The following is a 17279-nucleotide window of genomic DNA, read 5'->3' on the forward strand; positions in this document are numbered from 1 at the left end:
AGATCGCTCAGTGAGCCAATCAGGGACAGTATTTTTCAAAGGGTAGCTCGGACTAACATAATTAGAAAGGGTACGACCCCTTCTAAAAGTAAGTCCGGGTTTATTTCCAATAAAAGGTATCAGATCTTTATCCATGTATAACAAGTGCCAGTGTCTCTTTAAAATTCTATACAGTTTAGCACTATCAGTACCATAGTTAGTAATCAAACGGATCTTGTCTTCTTTGTTCTCAACAGATTTCTCTTTAAGAGTTTTCGACCTTTTAAGTTTCTTAGCTCTAATTACTGCATTCTCAACCACTTTGCTCTGATAACCACGTTTCAGAAATCTTTTTGTTAGATCAGTAAGATTGTGCTCAAAGTCATTATCTGTCGAACAATTCCGTCTCGCCCTTACCATCTCACCATAAGGAATCGCATTTATTTGGCTAACTGGGTGACAACTTTGAGCATGCAAAACAGCATTACAGCTGGTGGGTTTGCGAAACATGCGACTGCAAATTTTACCATCTTTAATGAACAGTTCGATATCTAAGAAATTGATGCTATTTCTGTCATAGTAAGTAGTAAATGACAGGTTCAGTGTATTATCGTTTAAATAGTCAAAAAAGCCTTTAAGTTCATCAACTGTCCCTGTCCAAATAAGCAGGCAATCGTCTATATATCGCCCCCAGTAGTATATGTGTTGTATCCATTTCTTACCGGATGGGCCCCAGATTCTCTCCGCCTCAAAGAACCCCATAAAGAGGTTCGCAAACGACGGAGCAAATCTAGAACCCATCGCGGTCCCAAGGCGCTGTCTAAACCAATTGCCATCGAAAAGAAACACATTATTTTGAAGCACCAGTCTTGTCATCTTCAAAATCATCTGATTTTGTTGAATCTTCCAATGCCCTCCATTCTGCCCAATCGGGTTTCAGAGCTACTTATAGCACTGAGACAGCGCTAGTGGAGATGACTGAGGCGATTCGGGACTGTTTGGACGGAGGCGGTAGAGCGGTCCTAATTTTATTGGACCTCTCTGCCGCGTTCGATACCGTCCCCTATGAACTCCTTCTCGCTAGGCTGTCCTCTATTGGCATTGGGGGAACGGTGCTGTCCTGGCTGTCTTCGTTTCTCTCCGACAGGTCCCAGCAGGTTTGGATGCCCCCCCATGTTTCGAATTCTAAACCACTTCTCACGGGGGTCCCCCAGGGCTCCACTCTTAGCCCCTTACTGTTCAATATTTACATCACCCCCCTGGTCTATCTAGCGGAACAGTATGGGGCTAAGATAATTGGGTATGCGGACGATACCCAACTGCTGTTCACCTGGCCTGATGATCAATTGGACTCATCAGTAGTTCATCGGTGTCTGTCCTCTGTATTTCGCTGGCTGACTCAGGCCCAGCTGAAGTGCAATGAGGACAAGTCGGAGGTGCTTTTTTACGGTTCCTTCCCCCCTCTGTTTAAGAACACACTGTGGCCCCCTAACATCCCTAGTCCGAAAGAGATGGGAAGACCGGCTAAAAACCTGGGCATCTGGTTTGCAGAGGACCTCAGATTTGAGGAGCATATAAAAAAACTGACAGGCATCTGCTTTGCCACACTGAAAATGCTCCGCAAGTTTTTCCCTCTGCTCCCTAATGAAGCTAAGGAGACGGTTGCCCGAGCTCTTATACTGGCAAGGCTGGACTACGCGAATGCTTTGTTCAGCGGTATTCCGGCCTACCTGGTGAAGCGCCTGCAAATCATCCAGTACGCGGCCGTCCGTCTGATTTTTAACATCCCCAGATGGAGGAGCGTACGTGCTGAGATGAGCACCATTCATTGGCTCCCGGTTGCGCAGCGCATTTTGTTTAAATCTCTGGTGCTGGCGTTTAGAGCCATTCACGACCAAGGCCCCGTTTATCTGAGAAAGAGATTTATTTGTTATGTGCCAACTCGCTCTCTTAGATCATCCACGCAGCTGAAACTGTACCTTCCCCGTTTCAAACGTGCCAGACTTGGTGGCCAGTCAATCTCTGTGATTGTGGCCAGGGCGTGGAACGCTCTACCTCTTTATCTGCGTTCCTCCCAAACTGTGGCGCTATTTAAGAAAAATTTAAAAACACACCTATTCAAGAGTTTAATATAAGTTGTTTTCTCTGCGGTTCTGTTTCCCGCCTTTCCCCTCGCGCCAGGATACTCTCAAGTAACGGAGCGCGCTACAAAATAGTTTATACATACATACATACATACATACATACATAATATTCCGCACTCCTATTGCTTAGAAAGAAGTCAATAGCACTAATACCTAATTCATGATCGATGTTGGTATAGAGAGATACCACATCAAGTGTAACCAATATCATTCTGTCATCCCATACCAAGTCATTCATCAAATTGAGTATATGTTTAGAGTCCTCAATAAAAGAAGGTAAGTTTTTAACATAGGGCTGTAAAAAAGTATCAACATATTGGGAAAGGCGCTCAGTTGGCCCCCCCAATACCAGAAATTATTGGTCTGCCTGGTGGTTTAGCCATAGATTTGTGAATTTTAGGTAGCGTGTACATGCATGGTGCACGCGGTGTAGTGACCTGTAAATAAAGAAATTCGTTACGATCAATCAGCATATCATCGTACCATATTTTTAGTTGATCATTGATGATCTTAGACAGACTTATAAGAGGATTACTTTGTAATTTTTCATAATACACAGTATTATTCAATTGGGAATACACTTCCTCGTTGTAATCAATTGTATTTAAAATTACTACGTTCCCACCCTTATCTGCTCTGCGTATGGTGATGTCAGGGTTGTTCGTAAGTTCTTTTAGTGCCAGCCTCTCCCCAGGCAATAGATTGTCTTTATACTTTTTAGTTCTTTCAAAACATTTGGCATCAGTAATTCTGTCAATATCTTGATTAACCGCCTTAAAGAAGGCTTCAATTGTGCTGCCAGATACCACCTGTGGTGTCCATTTTGATCTTTCTTTCAACCCACTTTCCTCACTCAAGAACCTTTCAATCCCCAAATCATCCAATAGCTTCAATAAGGTCACAGGATCTTCCTCTCTCTCAGTAAGGGATAATAATAATTGTGTTTCTTTAAGTTCTTGAATGGTAATATCACTCGCAGGTTTTATTCTCTCATGTCTGGGCTTATCTGGTACATTTGAAAAGTACTTTTTCAGTTTGAGCCTCCTTACAAACTTAAATACATCAATTTTAATCAAGTGCCAATCTGACATAGTCAGAGGGCAAAAACCCATTCCTCTTTTAAGTAAACTGATCATATTCTCAGACAACTCATTTGACGACAAATTCACAATTTCAATATTTCCAACATCATTAGCATCATTTTCAACTACGGTTTCCATGATCTCAGTCGCATGCCTACCCTTCCCCCTTGTCCTCCTACCGCCTCTGCCACCTCTCCTGGTTTTTTTGCAGTTGCTGCTCGGTTCCTCTCTGTGTCCCTGTTCCCACGGCGTAGCCTGCGCACGTCTACTAAAAAATTTATTTTCAACTGATTGAAGGGAAGAGGTCTCAGAGATTTCCTCATTATCACTACTAGAAATGTTACTAGTACCCGGATCACTATCGCTAGCTGATGGAGTGCCGCTCTTCTGTTTTCCTGTCATAGATTTAGTCATCAGATAATCAAACTTTCTCGCAAAGGTATAAACACGACCTGAACGATAGTCCTTTTCGTCGCGCTTAATCTTTCTAGCTTTCCTTTGCTTGATATCATTTTGTAAGTCATTTAATTTTTAATCAAAAATAATCTGTTGGTTGAGTTGAGCATCACTTGGGGAATCGATGTTCACGGTGGCTTGGGCAATGGATCTGGCTGGATGCCAGGCCCTGCGGCCAACCCATCGCTGGGCATGGCTGAAGTTGGCTCCATGCGGGGAAGGGGTGGGGTTGTGGTTGGGTGGAGGCTCTACTGCCACCCCCAGCTCACATAGTTTCTGGCCATGTGCAACTTGGGGTATCTGGCTGCCACAGGGTTGTGTACAGGGCCGCGCCGGAGCTCAGACAGTATGGTCAATCCTCCCCTGCCCAGCAGGGGTTAGGAGTCCCCAGGGTTTGGGTGCAAGGCCTGTCTGGAGGGCAGCTCTATGGTACAAACCCTGCTGCGCCTAGCTGAAGTTCATGAGCAGGTGGAAGGGTTAGTTGTATGCTCAAAGACCTTGTGCAACCGTGTGCAGTAGGGGGTGCAGCGGGGGTTTGGCCAGCCACAGCAGTGCCTGGCCAGATATCAGCCCACTGCTGTGCATTCTCAAAGACTGTGTGCAGTGGGGGGTTGGGTGGCCACAGCAGGGTTTGGCTCAGTGTCTGGCTAGAGACCAGGACCTGCGTCCAACATCCTGCTGCGCACAGCTATGTGAAGCCCTTTCACTTTTAAGCAGTTTAATACAACCTTTGGCCGTGGGCAACAGGGGGTTGGCATGCTGCTTCAGGGTTGGGGCAACGGCCTGCTGTGGACAGGCCTTCCGCCCAACCCACCTCTGTACACAGGCAAAGAGTTTGTGCAGTGGGGGAACTGGCTGAACATGAGCAAAAATCTCCAGAAATTAATTGAAAAAAAAACAAAGGTTAAAGTGACATCGTAGTCAGAGATGGCTATAATATCCTAGCTTAAATTGAAAATGGAACATTATAGTTAGATGTTCAAATAAGATAAAAACGAATGTTTAAAAGCTAAAAAGAAACATGATCTCCAAGCTTAAAAACACTTAGGGGTATATTCACAAGAACGCGTGATAACTACCGCTAGAGGAGCGTAATGCAACTTTCAACATCGCAGCCTTTCGCGGGAAAATAACCCTGGCTCAACGTGGAATTCACAATGCGACGGGAGCATGCGATAGACACCATATAACGCGTCACATGTCCGTGTGAAAATCAACGCCAGGCAGCAAAAATGCGATATGAGAACGCAAAAATACAAGCGATGAGGCCAACCACTGTACAAAAAGTAGCGAAAACCAGCCACAGGCCTGAAAATCCCACACGTCTGGTGGGACAATGCACCATAAAAACCACAGAAAAAATACACCAGAAAAAGCCAAAGTACGTAGCAACATGGAAGCACCCTGACCCAGCGCAGAGGCCAACTCGAACTTCACAACCCCCACAGACTACCAGCAAGGAAGAATGGGGTCGGGGAAGGCCAAGGAGAAGAGGTAGAGGAAGACCAGGTGCAGACCGCAGGAAAACAAGACCAGCGTCACAAAGGTGACAGAATACTACCAGCAACTGACCCACTAGAAGACCACCTGGATTGCAGTCGGAGTGCCGAGGAGGCCAATCCAGGAGGCCAATAGGCACCAGCATGACGTGACTACCTAAACCAGGCTGCAAACACAACAATGATGGACAGAATGTGGATCAATGTCACACATTCACCCCAGTCCAAAGATCTGGGCCCAAATCCATCGTTTTTCCACTCCACACCACCCTGGGTTAGACAATGGCGATATGCAAATCAGCGCTGACCCTGTGCCCCATGGGAACAGTCCAGTCCGAACTACAAAAGCCATGTCCTTCCCAGAACGGAAACAAGCATCCGAGGACCGGCCCGGTTTCGAGGTAACACCTCTCTTCAGCCCGGCTAGCTTGATTCCAGTGGTGTGGAGTGCCTGGGACTCACGTCTGAGCATCCCCAGTACACTTAGAGCGGTAACTGCAAACACAACAATGATGGACAGAATGTGGATCAATGTCACACATTCACCCCAGTCCAAAGATCTGGGCCCAAATCCATCGTTTTTCCACTCCACACCACCCTGGGTTAGACAATGGCGATATGCAAATCAGCGCTGACCCTGTGCCCCATGGGAACAGTCCAGTCCGAACTACAAAAGCCATGTCCTTCCCAGAACGGAAACAAGCATCCGAGGACCGGCCCGGTTTCGAGGTAACACCTCTCTTCAGCCCGGCTAGCTTGATTCCAGTGGTGTGGAGTGCCTGGGACTCACGTCTGAGCATCCCCAGTACATTGATCCACATTCTGTCCATCATTGTTGTGTTTGCAGGTACCGCTCTAAGTGTACTGGGGATGCTCAGACGTGAGTCCCAGGCACTCCACACCACTGGAATCAAGCTAGCCGGGCTGATGAGAGGTGTTACCTCGAAACCGGGCCGGTCCTCGGATGCTTGTTTCCGTTCTGGGAAGGACATGGCTTTTGTAGTTCGGACTGGACTGTTCCCATGGGGCACAGGGTCAGCGCTGATTTGCATATCGCCATTGTCTAACCCAGGGTGGTGTGGAGTGGAAAAACGATGGATTTGGGCCCAGATCTTTGGACTGGGGTGAATGTGTGACATTGATCCACATTCTGTCCATCATTGTTGTGTTTGCAGGTACCGCTCTAAGTGTACTGGGGATGCTCAGACGTGAGTCCCAGGCACTCCACACCACTGGAATCAAGCTAGCCGGGCTGATGAGAGGTGTTACCTCGAAACCGGGCCGGTCCTCGGATGCTTGTTTCCGTTCTGGGAAGGACATGGCTTTTGTAGTTCGGACTGGACTGTTCCCATGGGGCACAGGGTCAGCGCTGATTTGCATATCGCCATTGTCTAACCCAGGGTGGTGTGGAGTGGAAAAACGATGGATTTGGGCCCAGATCTTTGGACTGGGGTGAATGTGTGACATTGATCCACATTCTGTCCATCATTGTTGTGTTTGCAGGTACCGCTCTAAGTGTACTGGGGATGCTCAGACGTGAGTCCCAGGCACTCCACACCACTGGAATCAAGCTAGCCGGGCTGATGAGAGGTGTTACCTCGAAACCGGGCCGGTCCTCGGATGCTTGTTTCCGTTCTGGGAAGGACATGGCTTTTGTAGTTCGGACTGGACTGTTCCCATGGGGCACAGGGTCAGCGCTGATTTGCATATCGCCATTGTCTAACCCAGGGTGGTGTGGAGTGGAAAAACGATGGATTTGGGCCCAGATCTTTGGACTGGGGTGAATGTGTGACATTGATCCACATTCTGTCCATCATTGTTGTGTTTGCAGGTACCGCTCTAAGTGTACTGGGGATGCTCAGACGTGAGTCCCAGGCACTCCACACCACTGGAATCAAGCTAGCCGGGCTGATGAGAGGTGTTACCTCGAAACCGGGCCGGTCCTCGGATGCTTGTTTCCGTTCTGGGAAGGACATGGCTTTTGTAGTTCGGACTGGACTGTTCCCATGGGGCACAGGGTCAGCGCTGATTTGCATATCGCCATTGTCTAACCCAGGGTGGTGTGGAGTGGAAAAACGATGGATTTGGGCCCAGATCTTTGGACTGGGGTGAATGTGTGACATTGATCCACATTCTGTCCATCATTGTTGTGTTTGCAGGTACCGCTCTAAGTGTACTGGGGATGCTCAGACGTGAGTCCCAGGCACTCCACACCACTGGAATCAAGCTAGCCGGGCTGATGAGAGGTGTTACCTCGAAACCGGGCCGGTCCTCGGATGCTTGTTTCCGTTCTGGGAAGGACATGGCTTTTGTAGTTCGGACTGGACTGTTCCCATGGGGCACAGGGTCAGCGCTGATTTGCATATCGCCATTGTCTAACCCAGGGTGGTGTGGAGTGGAAAAACGATGGATTTGGGCCCAGATCTTTGGACTGGGGTGAATGTGTGACATTGATCCACATTCTGTCCATCATTGTTGTGTTTGCAGGTACCGCTCTAAGTGTACTGGGGATGCTCAGACGTGAGTCCCAGGCACTCCACACCACTGGAATCAAGCTAGCCGGGCTGATGAGAGGTGTTACCTCGAAACCGGGCCGGTCCTCGGATGCTTGTTTCCGTTCTGGGAAGGACATGGCTTTTGTAGTTCGGACTGGACTGTTCCCATGGGGCACAGGGTCAGCGCTGATTTGCATATCGCCATTGTCTAACCCAGGGTGGTGTGGAGTGGAAAAACGATGGATTTGGGCCCAGATCTTTGGACTGGGGTGAATGTGTGACATTGATCCACATTCTGTCCATCATTGTTGTGTTTGCAGGTACCGCTCTAAGTGTACTGGGGATGCTCAGACGTGAGTCCCAGGCACTCCACACCACTGGAATCAAGCTAGCCGGGCTGATGAGAGGTGTTACCTCGAAACCGGGCCGGTCCTCGGATGCTTGTTTCCGTTCTGGGAAGGACATGGCTTTTGTAGTTCGGACTGGACTGTTCCCATGGGGCACAGGGTCAGCGCTGATTTGCATATCGCCATTGTCTAACCCAGGGTGGTGTGGAGTGGAAAAACGATGGATTTGGGCCCAGATCTTTGGACTGGGGTGAATGTGTGACATTGATCCACATTCTGTCCATCATTGTTGTGTTTGCAGGTACCGCTCTAAGTGTACTGGGGATGCTCAGACGTGAGTCCCAGGCACTCCACACCACTGGAATCAAGCTAGCCGGGCTGATGAGAGGTGTTACCTCGAAACCGGGCCGGTCCTCGGATGCTTGTTTCCGTTCTGGGAAGGACATGGCTTTTGTAGTTCGGACTGGACTGTTCCCATGGGGCACAGGGTCAGCGCTGATTTGCATATCGCCATTGTCTAACCCAGGGTGGTGTGGAGTGGAAAAACGATGGATTTGGGCCCAGATCTTTGGACTGGGGTGAATGTGTGACATTGATCCACATTCTGTCCATCATTGTTGTGTTTGCAGGTACCGCTCTAAGTGTACTGGGGATGCTCAGACGTGAGTCCCAGGCACTCCACACCACTGGAATCAAGCTAGCCGGGCTGATGAGAGGTGTTACCTCGAAACCGGGCCGGTCCTCGGATGCTTGTTTCCGTTCTGGGAAGGACATGGCTTTTGTAGTTCGGACTGGACTGTTCCCATGGGGCACAGGGTCAGCGCTGATTTGCATATCGCCATTGTCTAACCCAGGGTGGTGTGGAGTGGAAAAACGATGGATTTGGGCCCAGATCTTTGGACTGGGGTGAATGTGTGACATTGATCCACATTCTGTCCATCATTGTTGTGTTTGCAGGTACCGCTCTAAGTGTACTGGGGATGCTCAGACGTGAGTCCCAGGCACTCCACACCACTGGAATCAAGCTAGCCGGGCTGATGAGAGGTGTTACCTCGAAACCGGGCCGGTCCTCGGATGCTTGTTTCCGTTCTGGGAAGGACATGGCTTTTGTAGTTCGGACTGGACTGTTCCCATGGGGCACAGGGTCAGCGCTGATTTGCATATCGCCATTGTCTAACCCAGGGTGGTGTGGAGTGGAAAAACGATGGATTTGGGCCCAGATCTTTGGACTGGGGTGAATGTGTGACATTGATCCACATTCTGTCCATCATTGTTGTGTTTGCAGGTACCGCTCTAAGTGTACTGGGGATGCTCAGACGTGAGTCCCAGGCACTCCACACCACTGGAATCAAGCTAGCCGGGCTGATGAGAGGTGTTACCTCGAAACCGGGCCGGTCCTCGGATGCTTGTTTCCGTTCTGGGAAGGACATGGCTTTTGTAGTTCGGACTGGACTGTTCCCATGGGGCACAGGGTCAGCGCTGATTTGCATATCGCCATTGTCTAACCCAGGGTGGTGTGGAGTGGAAAAACGATGGATTTGGGCCCAGATCTTTGGACTGGGGTGAATGTGTGACATTGATCCACATTCTGTCCATCATTGTTGTGTTTGCAGGTACCTACCTAAACCAGGCACCAACCCTCTGCCAACAGGAAGGCAGCAACGGCGACAGGAGGTGGCAGTCCAGCACCACCGGAGGAGCTGGAGGAAACCAAGGCCCCAGTCATCAGTGTTGAGACGGTGCAAGCAGTAGGGAGTATGGACACAGCTTGAGAGGACCTGACACAACATCAACAGGGAGTGCAACGAACAGGGACTGGGGGGACGGGGGAGATGGGCACAATGGCACACATGCACAATGAGGTGTAGCACACTGCACACCCACAATCACCCAGGATCATGTTCCAGATCCCCTTGGCACACTGCAGCACACACACATAGCACAAACAGAACACCCACTTTGACGACTAAGTGGAACAATGCGCGTAGCCGACACTGCAGAACAGAGGACACAACTGGCTCCGCACATGCACAGAAACATGCCTACTACATCTGACAGAGCTAGAAACTGTGACATGGAAATGTACGCACACAACCTCACATCAGTCATGTAGTCCAACTGTACACTGTCCCGCAGAACAATCCAGCATCCCCCAAACAGTCACAACGTACTTTGCCATACAGTCTACATGTAAACCAGCACAATGCGCCAACATATATGTCAACACAAAGTCAACACGCACCTTACCTTCACATCGCAGAGGGGCACACAACACCTTCAGCAGAGCACAGAATACAACACATCAGTGATGCCGGAGAGGACCACCACACTGTCGACACTGGCACCCTACAACAGCCCATGGATATCCCAAGCACCCCCCCACCAGGACCCGGCCAGCCAAGCTACTCAGAGGAGAACACCGAGCCTGCAATCGACCACACAGCAGAAAGAACCCACATGCACAGCTGGCTCAGGACACTTCACCCACCCACACATGGCACCCCAATGCCATGTGTCAGCACGCCAAAAAATTGAGGTTGCCCAACAGGTGTTGGTGGGGGCTGAACCCATGGAATTCGAACCAAGACACATGCGTATCTGTCTATCACCCTTCAGGGCCCACCCACACCCCACTAAGGAGACCCACACTGCCATAGAGACACATGCAGATGCACACTCACAGTACAGAACCACGACCAGGGGCGCTCAAATAGAAGTCACACACCCATGTTGGCTCTGCATACGATGGCCCTGGCCACTCCCCTTACGAATTGAGTGGGTGACTACAAAGCTACATGTCCAAGCTCCAACCCACTGCCTGGGGTGACATGTCTGCATCCGATGTACACAGCACAATGTAATGTCGTAGGGCCCAGGGCCCTCATGCATTCAACAAGACCACGGGGACACACGCAGATATCACGTTGAACTGGCTACAGGCATATGTGCCCGGCCCCTTTATTAGCAGGGCCACATGTACAGTAATGCCTGTGCTGGATGTGTGTGGGCTGAGTGTAAACCATTCCGTACGGAGTGTCTGGTGCTGGCAACCACTTGAACATTCTACACCAGTGCAACGGAAACAGAAAACACATGCATAACAGAGTCAACTGCTGAGCAACATGTAGTGAGCCGGAGAAAGTCCAGAGGACAGCCAACATGCAAACAGAAGTGTCCGTGAGTTGCAGTGCACTGGCGTTGGGACACTAGAGATGAGCGCGCTCATGTGAAGATAAAGTCTTGGATTGTGTCCCTTTGATATGTTCCTAAAGCAGATGCAGTGGGGTGTGTTAGACCTGCATCATCTTCCCCATCAATGTCTCAGGGCCCCCACACTGTTTGAGGTGACACAGCTGCGCAACCGCTCCACAGCACAAAACACAATCAGCAACGGACAATGGCCTGCGGTGCACTGTCACCTGGAGTGCAGAGTAGGGTATCAGGTCAATGATGGCATCCACAACAGGTCTGAGCAACTCTGTAAGTATGTCAGGACCACCATTTCAATTCTGGCAGATGGTGGTAGGAGGTGGTCCTCGCAGTGGTGGCGTGTGCCTCCTGCGGTGATGTGACGTACGGGTGGATCTGGACTCGCTTTGATGTGTGAGCCCTGGTGGGACGCATTTGGGCCCAGAGGCTGCGTACAGTGCAAGGCAGCAGTGAAATTGTGTTGATGACCCCAAGGCCTATGCTTCAGGGGCCAGCCAGTGTCTCCGGAGAAGGGGTCCCGGATCGACTAGCACAGAGTTAGTGGCCCCGGATGCATTGAGGCCGGCACAGGCACCCAGCCAAGGGAAGCTGACTTGCGGTGCAGTCAGATGGGCCATGGGACCTGAACGGGTCACCATCAATAGCCGAGGTGTATGTTGCGGAGGGTTGCGGGGGACAGTGGAAGGTGTTCTCCAGGGCATGACGCTGAAAGGTTTGATTTTATCCGGAAGCAGCAAATTGTGGGGTGGAAAGCCCAAGCCTAGTTTTCACCACCAATTCGGAGTCAGCTACATGAGGATGAAAACTAGCCCCTAGTCCATCGACTCAAACGCCACCAATGTACGAACAGTGAGTGTCCATGAATGTCAGGGAACAGACTTAGTGGCATCTGGTCTGAGAGGGGATGCAGTCTGCAATGATGCCCGTACACTCATGTGGACTCTGCCATTGCTAAATCATGACTCTGTGACCTACTGGACCGCAGTGTAGGCCGGATGCAGCGGTCAGCAGTGGCCCACAGCCACGTGTCATAGGCTTGAGCTGCACAGTGCTTGTGACACCAGGGCAGTTGTCGGTAGTATACGAACACCTCCATAAAGATGATCCTTTTCTCTCCGCCAAGATGCAAGGCATCATCCTCTTCCGCCTCTTCTTGCGCGCAATGATATGTAATCTGCCTTTGCATACTCGATGTTCCGTTCCAAATCTGTGACCTACTCGAGCGCAGCCTAGGCCAAGAGCAGTGTAGGCCGGAGGCAGCGGTCAGCACGGGCCATTCACTGAGTGTCGCCGGCATTGGTTGGTGGCCCCACTGGCCTGCGTAGTTCAGGTTCAGTGGTACCACGTGTTCGGTCACCTCTGTGACTGTGACCCGGCTTTTGTCTGTACTGAGCTGCATCTTCCTCTTACTCCTTTCCGTGCGACCACTGGTGTGGACTCTGCCATTCGTGATTTGCAACTAGGTACTGGATGTGAGACCTACTGGTCCGCAGGGTAGTCCTGATCTCTCATCCATGTGTCGCGGGCTGGCGTTGAACAGGGTTTCTGGCAGCACGTGTCGCCGGCTGCTGTTGAACAGGGTTTGTGACAGCACGTGTCGCCGGCTGGCGTTGAACAGGGTTTGTGGCACCACGTGTCGCCGGCTGGCATTGACAGGGTTTGTGGAAGCACGTGTCGCCGGCTGGTGTTGAACAGGGTTAGTGACATCCCGTGTCACAAGATGCCCATATGGAACTATGCCTCACTGATCGGGGTGGGGTCTGGTGCTGTGGCCACTGGCCCAGATCTGGGGTCACTGCCATTCGGTTCCATGTTTAAATATCGATTACAAAAATATAGTTTACAAAAATATAGATGTAAAAATATCGATTACAAAAATATCGACTCCCTATACTTAAACAGGTAAGTACAATAATATCGACTCAAAAATATAGATGTAAAAAATATAGATGTAAAAAATATCGACTTAAAAAAAATATTATAACTTAAATTAAATAATTAAATATTATTAATATTAATAACAAAATAAATAACATTACATTTATATTTGAACTATTTATAACAAATAAACTTAATTTAATCATTATAAACTTAATAAATGTGTACATATACATATATTTTCTTAAATACATTTTATTATTATCTTTATTTAATTAATAAACTTTAATAATTATATAAAAATAAAATAAAAATATATATAAAACATTTTGAATTAAATAACATTTTCTATATTTAATTAACACATAAAAGTATTTAAAAATAATAATACATACATTTAATAACAAAATGAAAACATTAGTAGTTAAAACATTTTATAGCGAAGGGGTAAAAATTACTATTCCCACTCCAAAGGGTGCAACAGTAGGGAAAGCGCTGGATAGCGTAGGGGTAAAAATTACTATTCCAACACCAGAGGGTGCAACAGTAGGGAAAGAGCTGGATAGCGTAGGGGTAAAAATTACTATTCCCACTCCAGAGGGTGCAACAGTAGGGAAAGCGTTGGATAGCGTAGTGGTAAAAATTACTATTCCCACTCCAGAGGGTGCAACAGTAGGGAAAGCATTGGATAGCGTAGGGGTAAAAATTACTATTTCCACTCCAAAGGCTGCAACAGTAGGGAAAGCGTTGGATAGCGTGGGGGTAAAAATTACTATTCCCACTCCAGAGGGTGCAACAGTAGGGAAAGCATTGGATAGCGTAGGGGTAAAAATTACTATTTCCACTCCAAAGGGTGCAACAGTAGGGAAAGCGTTGGATAGCGTAGGGGTAAAAATTACTATTCCCACTCCAGAGGGTGCAACAGTAGAGAAAGCGTTGGATAGCGTAGGGGTAAAAATTACTATTCCAACTCCAGTGAGTGCAACAGTAGGGAAAGCGCTGGATAGCGTAGAGGTAAAAATTACTATTCCCACTCCAGAGGGTGCAACAGTAGGGAAAGCATTGGATAGCGTAGGGGTAAAAATTACTATTTCCACTCCAAAGGGTGCAACAGTAGGGAAAGCGTTGGATAGCGTAGGGGTAAAAATTACTATTCCCACTCCAGCGGGTGCAACAGTAGAGAAAGCGTTGGATAGCGTAGGGGTAAAAATTACTATTCCAACTCCAGTGAGTGCAACAGTAGGGAAAGCGCTGGATAGCGTAGAGGTAAAAATTACTATTCCCACTCCAAAGGGTGCAACAGTAGGGAAAGCGCTGGATAGCGTAGGGGTAAACATTACTATTACCACTCCAGAGGGTGCAACAGTAGGGAAAGCATTGGATAGCCTAGGAGTAAAAATTACTATTCCCACTCCAGAGGGTGCAACAGTAGGGAAAGCATTGGATAGCGTAGGTGTATAAATTACTATTTCCACTCCAAAGGGTGCAATAGTAGGGAAAGCGTTGGATAGCGTAGGGGTAAAAATTACTATTCCCACTCCAGAGGGTGCAACAGTAGGGAAAGCGTTGGATAGCGTAGGGGTAAAAATTACTATTCCAACTCCAGTGAGTGCAACAGTAGGGAAAGCGCTGGATAGCGTAGAGGTAAAAATTACTATTCCCACTCCAAAGGGTGCAACAGTAGGGAAAGCGCTGGATAGCGTAGGGGTTAAAATTACTATTCCCACTCCAGAGGGTGCAACAGTAGGGAAAGCGTTGGATAGCGTAGGAGTAAAAATTACTATTCCCACTCCAGAGGGTGCAACAGTAGGGAAAGCATTGGATAGCGTAGGGGTAAAACTTACTATTCCCACTCCAAAGGGTGCAACAGTAGGGAAAGTGTTGGATAGCGTAGGGGTAAAAATTACTATTCCCACTCCAGAGGGTGCAACAGTAGGGAAAGCGTTAGATAGCGTAGGGGTAAAAATTACTATTCCCACTCCAGAGAATGCAACAGTAGGGAAAGCGTTGGATAGCGTAGGGGTGAACATTACTATTCCCACTCCACAGGGTACAACAGTAGGGAAAGTGCTGGAACCCAAAACAATAAAAAAAAAAACTATCAAATTTTTTATTAAATTTAATTTCCAATATAAACATAATTATCATGTACATTTAAATATTTTATTATTAACAAAGATAATACAAAAAGATATATTTACACATTTTTTAACACTATAATATCCACCACAAACCTAAAAATAATTACACAATTACATGTAATATTTACTAATTAATTAATGATAATTAAATTATTTTTTTTAATAATTAATTATTTAATTGACAGATTTCACACCATATACACTTATAAACACCACAACACAAACCTAAATTTAATTACACATTTACAATTAATAATTACGAATTAATTAATGGTAGTTAATTTATAAAGTATTTAATAATCAATCAATAACAATTTAATTACTTCACACAATTTACACATATAAACTCCACTACACACACCTAAAATAATTAAACAATTAACATAATTAATTAATTAATTAACATAATTAATAATTGACTAATTGAAATTAATTAACAAATAATTATTAAATTAACACATTAATTAATCAATTAATTTTATATATTTAAATTACTTCCCACCCTATTCCCCTATAAACCCACAACCCGCTACGGAACTAATAATACAAAATTTAACATAATATACATTAATAGCTATTAAAATTCAAAAACATATATTAAAATGACAAACAATTCTCATTAAAAACACTAAAATACATGACATTAATAAAAAATCGATATTTTTGTAAACTATATTTTTGTAAACGATATTTATTACAACTATATTATTGTTATCGATATTACTTACCTGTCTGTCGATATTCTGGTCAAACTATATTTTTGTTATCGATATTTCTTCATTTCGATATTTCTGCAGGGATATTTATGTCAGACGATATTTCTCTGACGATATTCCTGCTCTGCACCCTGCCATTCAGGAGCCATGACACAGTTTCACACATGGGACCTACTGGACCGCAGTGGCGCCGGTGGAATACGTAAATGAGGAAGAGTAATGTGGGCCAGCGTCGGGGGGCCAGCGATGGTCTGAGATGCTGGCAGGGTCGCAGGCTCGGGCTTGGAGCTTACACAGGCATGTGGTGGGCCCTCCTTGACACATGCCGGTGTCGGCTAGCGATCAGTGTGGCCTGGCTGCGCAGGATCGGGCCTGACGGGTTTGTGGTCCAGCGGGCTGGGGTACGGCCGGCGCACAGGATCGCAGGCAACTCCACTAAAGAGGACGGCATCGGCCTTGTGGTGGGGTGGGAGGTGCCGCCCTAGCAGAGACGTTGGCCTCTCCGGAAGAGGAACAGCAATCAGAATAAATATCTGCCAAACAAGATAAATAAAGATGGCTCACTCAGAGTCCATAAAGTGTATTCAGCAAAATTGAGCTCACTTAGGGCCAGATGTAGGTGAGGGACATTTACCGACTCATAAATACCGAATTTTACCGATTCGGTATTTATGAATCGGTAAATATGAAGGAGGGAGATGTAGGGAAATTTTAAATTTGAAATAACGAATCGGTAACATTCGGTATTTACCGATTCGGTAAATACCGAATCGGTATTTCCTATTGATTCCTATGGGCTGTGAAGCCCATAGGAATCAATGGGAAATACCGATTCGGTATTTACCGAATCGGTAAATACCGAATGTTGCAAGGGTGCAAGGGGGGGTCACTTTGACACCCTCTAGCACCCGAAGTAAAGGCATGTGTGACATGTGGCACACATACATGCCCTAAGGGCATGTCTGTGTGTCACATTGCACAGTGTGCATGCACAGATGTGCATGCACACCTGGATTCGGTATTTTACCACACAATAGGATTGTGTGGTAAAATACCGACTCTTAAGGGCCTGTGACACTCTCAGGAGTGTCACCTACATTTGGATTTACCGAATCGGTAAAATTACCGATTCGGTATTTTACAGAATCGGTAAATTTACCGAATCGGTAAATTTACCGATTCTGTAAAATATTGGCCACTACATCTAAAAACCCAAATACGGGTCGGTAACGGCCGAATTCGGCCGTTACCGACCGGTATTTACTCTCCTACATCTGGCCCTAGATTTAGGGACCAAAACACAGATTCAGCCGTACAGGAGTCTTATAGTAT

Source organism: Lissotriton helveticus, chromosome 9 (assembly GCF_964261635.1).
Source record: "Lissotriton helveticus chromosome 9, aLisHel1.1, whole genome shotgun sequence".
NCBI lineage: Eukaryota > Metazoa > Chordata > Amphibia > Caudata > Salamandridae > Lissotriton > Lissotriton helveticus.